The sequence below is a fragment of the Sitophilus oryzae genome, unplaced genomic scaffold, assembly GCF_002938485.1.
Source record: "Sitophilus oryzae breed Bouriz unplaced genomic scaffold, Soryzae_2.0 scaffold_1657_pilon_pilon, whole genome shotgun sequence".
Classification (NCBI taxonomy): domain Eukaryota; kingdom Metazoa; phylum Arthropoda; class Insecta; order Coleoptera; family Curculionidae; genus Sitophilus; species Sitophilus oryzae.
In genome coordinates, this window is record NW_022146344.1 from 421,117 (window position 1) to 439,150 (window position 18,034).

Here is an 18,034-nt window from a genome sequence, read left to right on the forward strand (position 1 = left end):
AGAAGGCGCCTACATATTTTTTAACTGGTTTGAAGTGTAATAACATTTTGTCCGTATCTGTATAAAACAACTGAATAAAAAAAATATGCATTTACGACGTTTTTACGTAAAAGAGTCTCTGGGTAAAAATCGCTATGAGTAATGGTTTTCGAGATATTAGGAATCGAAATTATCAATACCTATCATCATTGACATAAATTAAACATGTGGACTAAATAGTTATCAGACTGAAATAAAAAATTTGAAATGCTTTTGTGCCAAAAGTTCAACAGAAACTATTTTATCATATTTTTTTCGAAGAAAAATTTATGATTAGGTAATTTAAAAAACTAAATAGTTCCCAAATTTATCATTTTAGTCAAATAACTATCTACTCAACATGTTAATTTTTTGTCATTAATGACATATATTGACTAATTTCATTCTAAATATCTTGAGAATGGTTGCTCCTAGCGATTTTTACCAAGATACTTTTTTTACGTAAAAAATCACGGAAATGTATATTTTTTTACTCGGTAACGGATGAAAAGTTATTACTCTCCAAATCAGTTAAAACATGTGCAGGTGCCGCCGCCTGCAAATAGGAGTCATATTGACTAGTAACGTCAATTTTCATCAAAATATTGACGTAATACGAATATTGACGTAATACGAATTATTTGGAGAAAATCGAAATAAAAATGAAACTTCTAGACCCTGTATCTCCGAAAATAAGCATTTTAGGACATACATTTATACGAACTTTTTTACTTATTTTTATGCAGAATATGCTGCCGAAGTTTTCGGAATACAGTTCGGACTACCTTGTATAATAAATAACAAAGCCATTTTTTTATTATTCTTAATAATTTAGCCATAACCGCGTCGAATTCAGTTATGCAAAATTATGCCAAAAATTCCATGAATATTTTGTCTACATAACTCCTTAACCACCAGACTACAATTTATTTTTAATCAATTATCTTCCACTTTAAATATAATGAAATGACTATGAAATTTTATGACACTAAAAAATTAATAAACTTTTGAATAAATCCAAAAAATACATTTCCGTTGCAACAGAGTAAATAAATAAAATGCAATAATTTTCCCCTAAATTGCCATCTCTAGTGTATTGATTTTCACTGTATCGCGAAATTTCCTTTTCAATATGCGCTGATTTTTCTGCTTACATTTCAAAATTAAATTCTCTGACGGCGGTGGTGTTAGCAAAACTGTTTCCAATAAACCAAAGAAAAATAAATTCTCTATCCGGTTGTTATACGCAACGCGGAATTTATTCAGTATTCAGATATATACAAGGAATATATCAAATCAGAAATCAGGGATAACAGAAAAAGGTATTCTATCATTACGCTTCGTTGCTCTAGGCGAAGGTATATTGCGGAATGGCAAAATACACAGAGCGTAACAAATCCGCGTGGGATTACATTTTTCCTTTTAATAATAATAATACGAATAACAAAAATCACCGTACTTTATCTGTCGATATAGAAAATATTGACGTCAATACAAACAAAAAATATATATCTGATGATGTTTATAGTAGTGATGGACATTACGATTCTTTTTAGCGAATCACACGATTCAAGATTACAGTTGAGGGTTGAAACCTTTGGTGTTACACAGCAAAATAAAACACTATATCACCACAATACACCAAAACACTTTTACTTTTATACTGGACGCGCGTCTAAAACTAACTAAACTTTTGAGTACATAATCTTCTGCTGATGATGCTAACATGGTTAGCGAAACGCGCGTCCAGTATAAAAGTAAAAGTGTTTTGGTGTATTGTGGTGATTTAGTGTTTTATTTCACACGATTCAATTTCTCATATTGAATCGACTCTTACGATTCGTTCATTCACAAACCACATGCATAATTTACGTTTCATAAAAACAAGAATCGTAACTGGCACTTCCAGCGATAATTTGGTCGGACAATTAGTTAAGTATTGGTTAGGTTAGATTTTTCAACACTTTATGACACTGGTGTAATTGGATAGATTATTTTACCAATAATATTAAATTATCAATCCAATTCATATATACTATTTATTAAAGACTTCTTAATACCAGTTTAATATTTTAGAGCCATATTTTAATTCTGATTTAGTAATCATAATAAATAGTATAAAATATAACAAAAACTGCAGATAAATACAGCATGATCGAAAAAAATGGCGTTTAGTTGGCTTAGAAATGGACATGGAACATTCCCCATATTATTTTACATATAAAATGACAGGGATCTTTATTTTATAACTATCGCTGACGCCGTTTTTATATCATATTTAGCAGCGGCTAACAATATTTATTTGGAGTTGCATAAAAACACGATTTCGATTGGTTAAAAAAAATATTAACATGAAAATTAAATACCTTACAGATACTTCGGTGCTAAGCACCGTATAAATAGGGTAGAATTTAGAGAATTTAGAATAAGTGGGAGGGGGGTTAATCTCTGCGACCTTAGAGATCCATTGTGTCCCCCTTTTTTGAGTTATAACTCATCATACAGTCCCAGGACTTCCTACGGAGACCCGTGTCCTTCACAGTCGAGGAGCTACGACCCAGGCCGGGTAGACGGAACAGTAGCTTGTGTCGCCCGTTGGGTTTAGAGGTAGGAGGTAGGCTCCCGACCCTTGGAGGAGGTGGTAGCTTGTAAGTGTCAGCCACATCTCCTGTAGTTCTCTTTGGGTTTGGCCCCTTGGAACTTTCATTGTTTGGGAACTACTGAGAACTGGGAACCCCTGGGAACTACTGTTCCCAGTGTCGCTAGGGGGTTTCCCCACAGCTTCACCGGTGATGTTTTTATTACTATTATTACCAGATCTCATAGTGTTTCTATGAGTCGTTAGGGACAGTCGGTCCACTTCTACAGAGCCCCGCATGTAGAAGTAAGGGGTAAAATACAATGGGGTGCCCCCCCGGTGCCCCAAGGTTGAGGCTGTCCGTAGCCCCGCCCGGTATCGTTATATGTCTTGGTGCAATTCCCTGGCCACGACACTACAGTCAGGGACAAGACGATGAGTGAGATGTTTCTTAGACCAAGCCAAGGGTTAAAGGGGATTCCCCCCAGCACCTGACCAGGAGCTTCCCCACCAACGACAAGGTCTTGCATCTCCTAGGGGAAGCGAGAGTAATAAATAGGGTAAGTCCGGTACAGATGCCCCACCGGGTAAGATGGCCACAGCGTGTAAATTTCTAATCATGTGACTTATCAGTTGTTCCCGCTAGATACGACAGTAGTTTACCTGCTGCTATTATGGTCTGACATAATTTGAATGTCAATAAAAAAATAGGCTAGATTTTACATAGAACTGTTTTTATATAAGTACATATTTTTTTACTGTCAGAGGTCGCGTGGGAATAACGTAATATTATGTAAGTTTTTCGTATTTCATGCCTTGGATATTTAATCAATATGTATATGTATTTTTTTGCGGGACATTTCTCCCATGTTGGAAGGCCATCTCTCCCGCAACGTAGGGAGAGATGGCCAATTTTCTATTTTTTTATTGTCCTCTTACTATTATATATACTTACTTATTATATTACTATCTTAGTACTATTATAAATTATTATTAAAGATAGTTTAGGATTGCATCATTAGTTTCATTTAAAATTAACTACTAATATGTATTATTAGCCCCAAAAGAAAAGTGGTGCATCTCTACTGGACTTACCATACAAGGAAAAACTTTTCCTTGTAAATAAGTTCTTTCTTGTTGTATTCATTTTATGCGCATGACTTTGTTTATGGCTTTTGTTAAAGTCTAAATATTGGTGCCTGACTCTATATGCCTATATTACAGCCGTAGAGACGAACGATCGCATTGTGATCCTATTCCCACGATTCTTTTTTACGGCTCATCGTTCAAATCTTATGGATCCGTACTGGTCACGATTCAATTGAACGAACCGTATTGTAAGCAATGAGTCAATTCTCACGACTCTTTGAATCAAATATCGCGTTGTGATCCGATTCAATTCTCACGATTCTTTTTTACAGCCCATGGTTCATTTCTTATCCATCCGTGCTGGCCACGATTCAATTGAACGAACCGTATTGTAAGCAATGAATCAATTCTCATGACTCTTTGAATCAACGATCGCATTGTGATCCGATTTAATTCTTACGATTCTTTTTTACGGCCCATCGTTCAAATCTTATGGATCCGTGCTGGCCACGATTCAATTGAACGAACCGTATTGTAAGCAATGAATCAATTCTCATGACTCTTGAATCAACGATCGCATTGTGATCCGATTTAATTCTTACGATTCTTTTTTACGGCCCATCGTTCAAATCTTATGGATCCGTACTGGTCACGATTCAATTGAACGAACCGTATTGTAAGCAATGAATCAATTCTCATGACTCTTTGAATCAACGATCGCATTGTGATCCGATTTAATTCTTACGATTCTTTTTTACGGCCCATCGTTCAAATCTTATGGATCCGTGCTGGCCACGATTCAATTGAACGAACCGTATTGTAAGCAATGAATCAATTCTCATGACTCTTTGAATCAACGATCGCATTGTGATCCGATTTAATTCTTACGATTCTTTTTTACGGCCCATCGTTCAAATCTAATGGATCCGTGCTGGACACGATTCAATTGAACTAACCGTATTGTAAACAATGAGTCAACTCTCATGACTCTTTGAATCAACGATCGCATTGTGATCCGATTTAATTCTTACGATTCTTTTTTACGGCCCATCGTTCAAATCTTATGGATCCGTGCTGGCCACGATTCAATTGAACGAACCGTATTGTAAGCAATGAATCAATTCTCATGACTCTTTGAATCAACGATCGCATTGTGATCCGATTTAATTCTTACGATTCTTTTTTACGGCCCATCGTTCAAATCTTATGGATCCGTGCTGGCCACGATTCAATTGAACGAACCGTATTGTAAGCAATGAATCAATTCTCATGACTCTTTGAATCAACGATCGCATTGTGATCCGATTTAATTCTTACGATTCTTTTTTACGGCCCATCGTTCAAATCTTATGGATCCGTACTGGTCACGATTCAATTGAACGAACCGTATTGTAAGCAATGAATCAATTCTCATGACTCTTTGAATCAACGATCGCATTGTGATCCGATTTAATTCTTACGATTCTTTTTTACGGCCCATCGTTCAAATCTAATGGATCCGTGCTGGACACGATTCAATTGAACTAACCGTATTGTAAACAATTAGTCAACTCTCATGACTCTTTGAATCAACGATCGCATTGTGATCCGATTTAATTCTCACGATACTTTTTTGCGGCTCATCGTTCAAATATTATGGATCCGTGCTGGCAACGATTCAATTGAACCAACCGTATTGCAAGCAATAAATCGAATCCCACAATTCATTTTTAAAACTCTTTCAAATGAACGACCCGTTCAATCTTTGCCCAACTCTAGTTTATAGGCTTAATTTATTTAGTTCTTATTTTAATAAGTTTCAGTTAAAGACTTCACTAATAATACCACAAGAAGATTAATTATCTCCGCATTTTTTTTCGAACTCATGAATTTTCAACTTCGACTCGGGATGATTTTCTAAATATATTCAAACCTCCTCAATATATGATTTATAATTGCATTGGCTATGTATTGCTTATTGCTACTTGTGGCATATGTGGTAAGCTCAACGAGATATTCGTAATACCTAGGTTAGGTTAGGTTGTTGGGGTTTGGCATCCTGTTTGATCCCTCACTCGGAGGCCCTGGGCCCATTGCGATACCCTTATTGTACCAAACTTCCTCTATTTTTTTACTTGTGTTAAAGCACTACCAGCTCTTTGTAAAGTTTCCGATGTCTGTACTTTTCATCAAAAGTATACGTTTATCAAAAGTAAAGCCATCGGAAACTTGAATATCTTAGGACAGTTCTTGTATTTTTAATGTTTTTTTAAGAAACGTTGAAAAATATATATTTATTTATTTATTAATGTTTCTGAATCTATCGAAATATTCATATATTAAGATTATGTAAACTGATCTGAAAAGAAGCCAAAAAATTCAATAATATACATAACGTATGATGTTCCATTAAAAAAAATCATCCCGATCCACTCACACTTTTTTAGCCACAATATAAAAGTTAAAATATTTTCCTGAAATACATCCTAGTACATACTTTAGGTTTGCACTTAAACAAAATTCCGAAGTTTTTTATTCTAGGAGCTACAGATGTCCGACGCACTATTGCCGGACCTTTAATGAATATGTGACATCAAAATATTTGTTGGTTGAAGAATGTCAATAGTAACAATAATATGAGAATTAATTAATTTGATTCAGGAGTAAAGTTGAGCTGTTTTATTTCTTAAAAACTAATTTTGCAAGCTCACCGTCCTGTATATCCAACAAGTTAGTTCAGTAGCTACTTAGTTAATGAATATTCAATTTTACACCCCAAGGACTGTACAATAATATTAAGTTCACACGAACCCCACAACAATTGTATTTCAGTTTCCCTTATAAAATAAAGACTAGTTCTATGGAGCGTTACGTAAATATGTTTTCCATTCATTAATTCTGACGAGTTTTCTGAATATTTAATCTGAAATGGGGCATTTCACTCGGAAACAAAGTTTTAATTACAACTGAATGTGGAAGCGAGCTGGAACATTTATGCCCGCGTTTTGAATAATTGCATGTATTAAAAAATGAATACATCGCATCTATGTCGAATTAATTACGATTTTTAATTAGTACATGCAATCAACTGCTAATTTGTTTGGTTTGTTTATTTCATACAATGTTTAGTTTTAATTGGTAGGCTATAGCAATAGGCCTCTTGCACATACGTTAATTTTCACCTGAAAACCACTGTAAAAAACCTACAAAATAAAATAGTTATTTTTTGTTGTAAACCAAACACTGTTGCGTTAATTCCACGGAGACTAATTGTCAGCAGTAGTTTATTAATAAATAAAATTTACCTAACGGACAAAAAAATGCTTAAGATTTCGGAAAGTATATCTTTTCCCGTCGCACATAGGTCATTTAATTATAATTAAATGATATATGTGCGATTAAATTAATTTCTAACTTAACTATGCTTTTCAAGCCTAAATAAATTAATAATAATGGTCTTCATAACGTATGTCTGGCTTTTTGAAAAACTTCAAGCTGGTGTCTAATTTTCTAGGGCCAGATTTTTCGCTGTTTCTCTTCGATAGGTAAGTTATTAAATGTTTTTCCAGGAGTGGAATGCATTGTCGTACTTGTCTAGTATGATACAGGATCGGTAAATAATTTTGCATTCGAAAATTATTAAAAGACCTCGCCGAAAATCTTCATAAACTGAATGTCAAAACAAGCGTAAGTTGGAAATAAATATCGCTATGATTTGTATGTAAAATTATTTTAAGAATATCGTTGATATAGTTATTTCCAATGATGAAGTAAATTAAACTAAAAATTGGCGAGGCAATAACAGATATAAAAATAAAAATATGGTATTTTTATATAGTACGATATTTATTAAACTATTAAAACAGTTCATCTATTTGCAAAAATACATTACATGAAGTGTAGTAATAAGTTTTTCTAAAAAGAATGGAATGAAAAATAATGAAAACAAATTTGTATAACTGTCGTCCGTAGTTATGCCAATGCGAAAATGATTAGAATGGTCATTGACCGATTCAGTACTGAGAGAATTTTCAGGTCAGGGTCTTGGAAACCGAAAATTCCACTCCTCCAACTCTCAGTGGATGAAATACCAAGAATATACAACTGTGAGAAACACATCAATGTAGTATTGAGCGATAAAAAGGATTAGAAGAAAGAAACGTTTGATCAGCATGTAAAAAACCATACCATAACGTGGTATAGTGATGCTTCCAAATTCAAAGCAGGGTCAGGGATAGGAATATCTAAGCCGAAAAGTAAATACTCCAAACCAATGGGCACGTACCCCAGCCCCCAGCATCATTCAGGCAGAAATATACGCTATCGGAAGATGCGTACTGTAAATGAAAGATAATTTGATTTTATAATAATTTTAATTTTATAATACGCATGAAGATGCGCATTATAAAAACCATCGTATTCTCCATTCATTAACTGACAGTGTACATTAAATTAACACATCTTTAATAATGGTTATGGAAGAGTTTTGTTTTTAATTAAAAATAATCATATTTCTATTTATAATATATTTTTCCAACTAAACACAGCGTTGTTCTACTGTGAATACCTCGAATGTGTAATGCATTACTGCTGTAATTTTAAAAAAAGTTAGGTAAACAATCTATAGTATTAACGAAAAATACTAAAAACTCATTATGAATACAGGACAAAATATCAAAGGAAATACTAGATACACAAAAAATGGTAAATAATTTGGTGCTTAAACTAAGCAACAACTTGGGGACAAAACTTTAAAGGCAAAGAGTAAAAACGGCAGCGGTGGCATGCTTAGACGTCATAATATTATATCTCTGAAGTCTTAGAAAATATCGAAGTTTCTTGATCAAAAGTTTTCGTTGTTAAAGTTTGAATAGCCGGATCACCCAGTAACGGGACCGGTATTAAAAGTTGGACAGAATGAAAGTAGGAGCGTGGTTTCTATTCAATACCTCGATATTTAGTTACGGTCTAACTCTTGAGATGCGGGTTCAGTTGTGTCACTAATTGAAATTATAATTTTATTTTCAAATTTTTGCAGTGCCGAATATTTTATCGTAAATGTTTTTTTTTTCATAATCCTAAACACTGTTTTTAAATGAGTCTGTATATATTTTTCCATCCATGTCGGAAATACTGCTACCTTTAAGGGTCCATTTCACTAGTTCGAAAAAGTACCAAAATAAGCGTTTGGCATTTAACGTTTTATGTAAAACTGTCTAGGTATTTTTACACAAGTGAAGAAGGAAATGAAAGATAAAGGATTATGTTATATCCGTATTGTAGCACATTTTTAGATAGCTTCTTTATTTTTAAGATTTTGAAACTTATGTTTGGACTAAATTTTCTCGAAAATAAACACATAATTTAAAATTCCGTTGCGCACTACGGAAATAGATTGCAGTTTTGTCATTACAGTGATATATAATTTATATAGTTTTGTAACAAATTTTAAGCGATTTTATGGCAAATTCTGACGCTCTGCAAACCTTACTCAAGCCTTATTCAAAGTACGTGTGTTTGGAATTTTGGGTATGGCTTAACACGACAGGATCCGGCTAAGTCCTTAGGCAGATTTCTGAAATATAATATATACTTCGGCTACACACACGCTTAATCCGAGCCCTGAGAGGGACTTGAACAGCCCAGCATAATAGACTCTTAAGGGTTATTGTGTTTGTCTCCTTTCTGTATCTGTACTCAGTGCAGGTTTTAGAGGTTCTTGGCAGGATGAAAGCAGAGTTTCTTTGGCTCTTATGCTGTTCCAAATAGAAAATGTTACTAGAGATCCAGAGTATCGCACTGACATATTATGTGCTCTGTTGTTTTAGGATTTTTGTCAAATAGTCTTCAGAAAAGACTTTCTTGATATACGTATAGCCTGTTCAGGTATTACTTTACATCGATACGTCCTATCAAAAGACCTGTTGTAATCCGAACTTCAATCCTGCTGAGCATTAGCAGTTCCTTTTTGATTTGAAATTAGGTCCTTGGATGAATGCCTTGCTATGCCTGAACCACTGTCTGCATATGAATGATAAAGTACACAAATAGAATCAATGATTTATTGAACGTTGACCTTAAATTAAGATATTTTTAAAAATGGTCTTCTATAACCATGTTTACTGATTTTATTTAAGATGTGCGTTCCAACTAAAACCGTCTGTTGTTACTCTAAAAAGAATTAAGCAAACAATCGATAATGGTAGAAAAAATTGTGTGTGCACTACGTGCGCATATTTGAAGTGAAACTTCGTCTTACTTCCATCTGTCTGTCCGTCTGTTCGTCTCTGGACTCTATTCGGGTACCTCTCTCTACATTCCGAGTTTAATTTCACTCGACCCTTAATTAAGAAAAATCCTGATGATTTCATCCATTTAGAGGCACCGGTTTGAAACGTCGAGGGCGTTATCCTGTAGCCTATTCAATATTATGTTGTACATACATTTTTCTTCAATATTAAATCGTTAGTCCCACCCTGATGAAGATGTAAATGAAACGTTGTATCCATCTTTGCAAGATGGGATCACGTGCACCGTCGCTCACGTAGCCTACCGACCAAATTTGGTCGCGATCGGACGACATCAACTTTTGACATTTTTTACGACAAACCTAACTGTCACAGTGACACGTTTCGTACAGGTCGAGTGGCCTTGGTCCAATCTATCGAAATACCAAATTTCATTTAAATCGGACCATTTTTTGATTTGGTTCATTGATGATGGGGTTTCGTAGTGTACGAAACGTCGTCAAAATATCATGAAAAGATGGGACTTTTTGAGTCCCATCTATATTCCCAGTTTCAGACCCCTAGCTCACATAGGGCCAGAGTTGCGACGCTCCAAGATCGTTACCATTTTTCCTTTCGCGTCTCGTGTGTCACGGCCTTCAATTTTGGCTCCCATAAAGAAGCGCGTAAAGAAGTTTCACTTCAATAAAAAATAATATTAAAATTCTATTTCATGGTTTGCTAATTATAGTCTGTCCAACGAAAAGATCCTTGACAGTGATAGATGTGTCTGTCATTTTAATTTCAAAATAGTTTATTTTATTTTACAAAGAAATAAGTTGGTACAACTGGAACGCAGGAAATTAATAGATTTAAAATTTGACTGACAAGTGATTAATTCAAAATATTGTGGAAAAAACTGTATAAAACTAAAAAAATGTAATCGAGTTATTTTATTTAACAAAAAACGGTATATGTGTTAATTAGTCAACCTTAAAGGTTGATTAATTAACTTTAATCTTAATTTTTTTAAACCAGTACCTTTTGACATTATTTTTCTGCTTAGTATGCAATCCATTATTCGTATGATCGTGTGATGTCGATATTTTATAGCTACTCTAGTTTTTAGTATGTGTTTAGTATGGTCCGTCTACCATAATATACGAGATGCACTTATCTACGACGAGATGGTATACGAACTTTATTGGTGGTAACTTTATTGGTGTATAAGACTTTCTGCCTGGGCAGCGAGTATTAACCATAAACTGTGCTCTGGGTCTACAATTAATTTTCACTCGATTTTTCTTCCACTTGACTTCAAAAGACACAAAACACACGTAATAACACGAATCAAAATGCATAATCTTCCAAAACGTAGGGTATTTGACAAAAGTTGACAGAAAATTATAACCTATAATTTGGCAAGACTTTGACAAACGTCAAAAATGTAAAAGTGAGTTTATACGCATCGGCGTCCGTTTGTCGTTCATCGTTCCGTCAAACCAATAAAATTGAAATACGATCTGTCATTTTTGAAATAAACCAATAAAAACAACAAGAGACGACGTATGACGGATTTATATTTATACCCATTCATAGTTAACTTAAAAATTATTAGAAACTTTTTTTAGTAAAATAAATAGATTGGTATGGGACGTCATCTGCTTTTTTTCTGCCATCGTCTGTCGAGAAAAAAAACAGAGTATATATTGCTCTGTTTTAAATAACTTTAAATGTAGGAATCGAATATGGAGTGGTTGAACATCAACAGAAAAAATAGAACTGTAATAAACCAACAAAATTAAAAATAAACGATATAACTTAGCGTTTAAACTAAGTTAGGAACAAGTTGGGAGACAAAATTCTGCAAATAATAAAAAAGAAAAAACAACGGCCGCGCGGCAGTTGCGGCGTTCTAGGCTGTCTTATTATTATATTTCGGAAGTTTTAGAAAAGATCGAAATTTCTTGATCAAAAGTTTTCGTTGTTAAAGTTTGAATAACCGGATCACTCAGTCACGGGTAGGACATTAAAAGTTGGACAGACGAAGAATAGAAGCGTCGTTTTATATTCAATAACTCGGTATTTAGTTACGGACTAACTCCCGAGATGCAACTTTAGTTGAGCAAATAATTGAAATTAAAATTTTATTTTCATATCCTAGCAATATCAACTATTTTAATCGTTGTTTTGCAAAAATGCCTCCACCATATTTAATAAGAGATATCAGGAAATAATGTTCTACATTATTACATCTGCCAGTTAGTAGTTAAACTAATTAGGAGTTTTTGGAATACCCTAAGATAAGAGCTTGCAACACCCTCAAAAGAAAAGTTCCACTTCTCCAACTCCTAGCTGATGACACACCAAGAATGTACAACTTTAAGAAATATTTCAGTGTAGTTTCAGCATCCTTCAGGCAGAAATCTACGCTATGGAAAGTTGCGTACAACTTACCTTACAAATGAACTATCGGTAATAAGAAATAGCCATTTGATCCGATTGCCAAGCAGCAATAAAATCGATCAACTCAGTAACTATCAATTCGAAGTTAGTCAAAGAAAGGCATTTCTTTTAGATAAGCTCAATAAAATAGACAAGGAAAGTAATAAGTCCTCCTACTCTGGGTGCCAGCTCACTAAAGGCATAAGGCAAGCAAACGATCTAGCTAGAAAAGGGACGAACACTCCACTAACTGGACCAGAACCATTCTGCTTCCCAAGTTGATACTAACATAAAGCGGAACTCAAGAACCTGAAATCCGTAACCTGGAATTCGAATCCTCCAGCGATCTAAGGCACTCGAAGGAATTTCTCAGAACTAGGACCTATAAAAATCAAATATTTTTCTTGATTTAAGAACAATCTTCGGATTATCACAGGGTTTTTAACAGGACACTGTCTCTTCAAAAAATTGGGGAAAGAAAACGCCTAGACGACAAACATTCGTGCTATAAACTTTGTTATAATTGATATTGGAGATGGAGAACTAACCTCTAAAACCGTCTTAGTTACTGGAAAATATCATAATTTAACAACTTTATCTATAACAATAAATATGATTTTAATCAAAATTAATAATACTCATCTATATCAAAGAATGAAATTGAATTTATATTACCATAGAAACGCATTTTGATTTTTAGGACTTAGGAAAAATACAACTATATTTCTATGTTTTCTTTTCTAAAACGGGATGGAAATTTGGAAAAGTATTGTTGCGGACCCGTGTGGACTCGGCCTAATCTGACTAATATGCCCCGCCGCCGCACCGTTCGGGAATGAAGAGAATAATCTGGGCGGCTAAAAAACAATCGAGTAAAATCTTGACTGTCTGTTTCTCTCAAATATAACCTGACGCCTGGGGCCTGAGGAAGACAGAAACAACCAGATGATTCGATGCGTACAATTGCCGCACTAAATTCAAAATAAATTCCTTTTAGATAAATAGTTAGATAAATTTTAAATAAGTTATAAATAGTTCTTTAAGTAGTTTTGTCGTTGTTGTTTTGTTACTTAGTGTAAAATAAGTTGTGTTTAAATAAATTGTGATTTTCTATCCACACGGAACCGACGAAAAACGTAACAGTATAAACGGGATTAACCATTTTAGCAAATTTTTTTTGAAGAATGCATTTTTCTCAAAATGTCAATAAAAAGTGTTTCCTCTTGTAAAGATAATGGGGAACTTCTCTCCAAAAAAATCCTATATGGGCATTTCGTCACTGCAAGATAATCTATAAAATAAAATAGTTATTTTTTGTAAACACTGCTGGCATTAATCCAACGGAAACTACTTGTCAGCAGTTCAACAAACAAAAAAATGCTTAACGTTTCGGAAAGTTTATCTCTTTGCGTCGTCGAAAGTAAAAAAATACAAAGAACAAAGAAAAAACTATTTAAAATATTTAAATTCAACTATTCGAGAGCACTTTAGTTTTTTTCAAAGATACGTCTACAAAAGTTAAACTTCAAAACTAACAATTACTTAATAAGGTAAAACCAAAAAGCCTCAAACTTTCTGTATGATTATTTTTAATTTTTACGTATGTTATGTTTATTTATGTAATGTTCTTTAAAATCAAAGAAGCGATTGTCATACATTACTAACATCTACAGATGCATGAGCAATACATTTATTTTTATTAGATTTTATTAAAAAAGCCTTAAAAATATTTTATTTTTCTTTTAGAGGCTATCGCTTCTTTGATTATAATTTTGGCGTTGTAAAAATTTATTCTGTGCCTGTATCCCATGAATGATGACAAATCTTCATTCTCTAATTTTTATGTTCTTTAATTCGAACATTTAAGGGTCTAGATGTTTCACCAATGTAATTTTTTATTTGGTTTGGTACCTTATTAAGTAATTGTTATTAGGTAATAATTGTTAATTTTGAAGTTTAACTTGATATAATGCCATTTTAACAGAACTTCAACGGTTTTTGTAGACGTATCTGTTTAAAAAAAACTAAAGTGTTTTAGAATAGTTGAATTTAAATATTTAAAATAGTTTCTTCTTTATTCTTTGTATTTTCTTTTTTGCTTCCGACGACAGAAAGAGATAAACTTTCCACAACGTTAAGCATTTTTTCGTTCGTTAGGCAAATTTTTTTATCTGTAAACCTAACTGTTGAGAAGTAGTTTCCGTTGTATTAAGGCCAGCAGGGTTTACAAAAAATAACTATTTTATTTTGTAGATTTTCTTGCAGTGGCGAAATACCCATATAAGATTTTTTTGGAGAGATGTTAATTTTTAGTCAATAATGATATGTATTGACTATTTCCATTCTAAATATCTTGAGAATAGTTGCTCATAGCAATTTTTACCAAGAGACATTTTTTACGTAAAAAATCACGGAAATGCATTTTTTTTTTCACTCAGTAGTTTTATACAGGTACGGAAGAAAATTGATTAGTCTTCAAAACAGATAAAACACATGTAGGTGGCGCCCCCTACAAATAGGAGTCATATTGACATCAAAATCAAATTTCTCATGTCAAAAAACTCCAAGACGTCAGTTTTCATTCAAATATTGACGTTACTTCAGAAATCATTTGGAAAACTTTTACACCCTCTATTTCCGAAACTAAGCATTTTAGGACATACATTTATACGAACTTTTTTACTTGTTTTTGTCAGCAGAATATGCTGCCGAAGTGTCCGGAATACAGTTCAGACTACCCCTAGTAGGATAATAATTTTACTAAATAATCTTATGAGGGGCATATTTTATTGCTCTTGTAATTTCGACTCTTTTAAACTAGTTCGTTTTTTATGAGAATTGTACACAAATTTATATAAACAATAACACAAAGAAAAATATCCTTTTGTAAATTCAAAAAGTTTGAATGGGAACAAAAATTTGAAAACTTTCCACAAAAAACTGCATGAAATCTCAAGTTTTTGTTATTTTTCTTAAAAGACAATCCCAGTTCCTCGCATAAAGAGAATTTCGCGCGAAACATCAAATCGCAAAAGAAACCTAATAAGAAAGTAAAAGTTTCGGTGGCTTCCAAATTGAAAACCGAAATTTTTGAAACTCGGGTCAGACGCAAGTCGAAATCCTTTGAATCTCTCAAATAACTTTGGTGTTTATCTTTATAAACACTGTATAAATTGATTTCTCTTTTCCTTTTCTTCATTTTTATGTATAAACCTCTGTAAATAAAAAAATTCTCTAAAAGAAAAGTTATTTTGTAAAGTCCAAGTAATTTGTTGTTTTTAGTTGAAATCTAATTAATATCAGATGTGTTTTTGTTTTCCTTTGCAATACGAATTGTATTTTCTGATAAAAAAAATATACTGAATAATGTGGTTTTATTTGAAATATCTTTATTAACGATTAACAAGAAGATTTAGAAAGATTAAAAAGGTAGATTGAGCCAAATAAATACAGATAAACTTTGGTTATGCAAATATAACCATTTATATGAAACATTACTTATTAATTATACATTTAAATGAATACTATATTAATGGTTCAACATTCGTTTTGTTAACGCAGATATGTTGGAGCAAATAAAATTGTTCTTAATATACCGTGTGGTACATCGGAACGTGGAACATGGGAGATCCCATGTAAATTTTGAAAAGGTAAAATATTATCTCCCAAGATGATTTTATGCAAAAATTGTATTAGACTTTTTCGAAGAGGCGTTAAAGTTGTACTGTCGTTTAGAATCGAAATCGTTTTATTTGGAATAGGCATCTAAAAGTTATTTGCAAAATTCTGCCTTCAAATTACGAAAAATTGATAATACGGCGCAGAGAAAGCTACAATTAAAATACCAGCAAAAATATTATTTTTGCTGTATTGTATATATTATATTTGCAAATATTTGTAACTTATGGAACTTTATTAAACTATGCTAATTATACTTATTTTTTATACAAGACGATAAAATGGGCGATAAAATGCTCTTGAATCATTATAGATAAGAAAGAGAATTAAATTATTGTACATACCTATAATTTCAGTTGTAAGGCCAATATCGACGCTATCGTCAAAACAAAAATAGTTATTTCTTATAGTAGTGGGAACTATCGAATGAATACTATCGAAACATTCGATAGTTGCAATTCATTCGAATAATTCGATAGTTAGTAAAATTATCGAATAGATCCGTCATCTGCCTTGAAACATTGTATTCTAGTAATTCGGCAGCAAAAACCATTCATTTATAAAATTCATTCATTTATCAAATTCATTTATTCGTCAAGATCGATTATAATAAAATATTAACTGAATTTTAGTTGTCGCCCGGCGACGTAGGTTTCTTTCCGAGAAACCCGACAGCGGTCGGTGGCAATGCTATGAAAGAAGCCGGCATCTTTGATTTTTTGCGGAGTCAGATAAAAATAAGGACACATTATTTTTTTTTATTGAGGTGCTAGTATTTACACAGAAAATACATAATGAAGGGCGCTGTTGCCATATTTTGGTATTAGTTGATATTAGCAAAGAATATTATTGTTTGGCTTTAGTTAGTTAGGGATAGTATGTCTATATATTCTGCATTTTTTTTTATTAATATTCTGTTGTTACACTGCAATAATACTTGTTATTTTGGACGTAGGAAAATGATTTTTAATGTTTTTAAGCAAAGACTGATTTAATAAATAATAATAACAGTAATTATTTGTTATACCTATTAACAACAAAATTTAAAATCGTTTAATATAAACATTATTTTAAGTAGTAGCAAAATATAAACAACAAATTAGATGTCAAAATTATTTATATTAGATCCTATTTAAAAATAATATAGTCTCTAAATTTTTTGGCAACGTTGGTTTATTAAAGAATAATAATTACAGAACTAATTTGTTATATTAACAACAAATTTTAAAATCATGAAATATAAACATTTATTAATTTTCTAAGCATGTAATGTAATGGAAGGAAAATATAAATAAAAAATTAGAAATCAAAATTATTTATATTAGGTGCTTTATATTACTATTTAAAAATTATATTTACTTTTACTGGCATTTACTTTAAAAAATAAATGAAATATTTCTTCGCAAAAAACTACATGTAAGAGAGTTAGCATAAACAAAATACAAACATTGTTAACCTTTTTTTTAAATTGGCACGTGTAAAACTTTCATTTTAATTTTCTCACCCCATAGTTTGAGTTCGATAACCATTTACTTAACCACATCACTTAAATATGATTATTAAGTTCCAAATAATTCATATTATTAAAACATCTAAAATACAAATATGTATTTTTAAAATTAATTGTAAGTTCATCTCATCTCTGTTAAAAATTGCTACTTCTCCTAAAAATTTCCCTTTAAAAAATGCAATCTAACCTAACCATAATATACCATATAAAATTAAATAATTGAAAGATCGGGCTACGGAAAATCACACAAATTTTCGGAAAAATTTTGACCACTTCGCACACAATCGTCAATTAAAAAAAAACTACTATTTTAGTATTTTAAATATTTTAATAAACGCAAAAATTGCATAGTATTTACAAGGCGAAGTTATAAAAATTTGGAAGAACTAATAATGCACTGACGCACACAAAAATCAAACGAATACTAAATTTCATTTATAAAAAGCATTCGATAGTCGTGGCGCAACGATAGCCATTTAGTCGCACGGCGAGGTTGTCACATATGCTTTA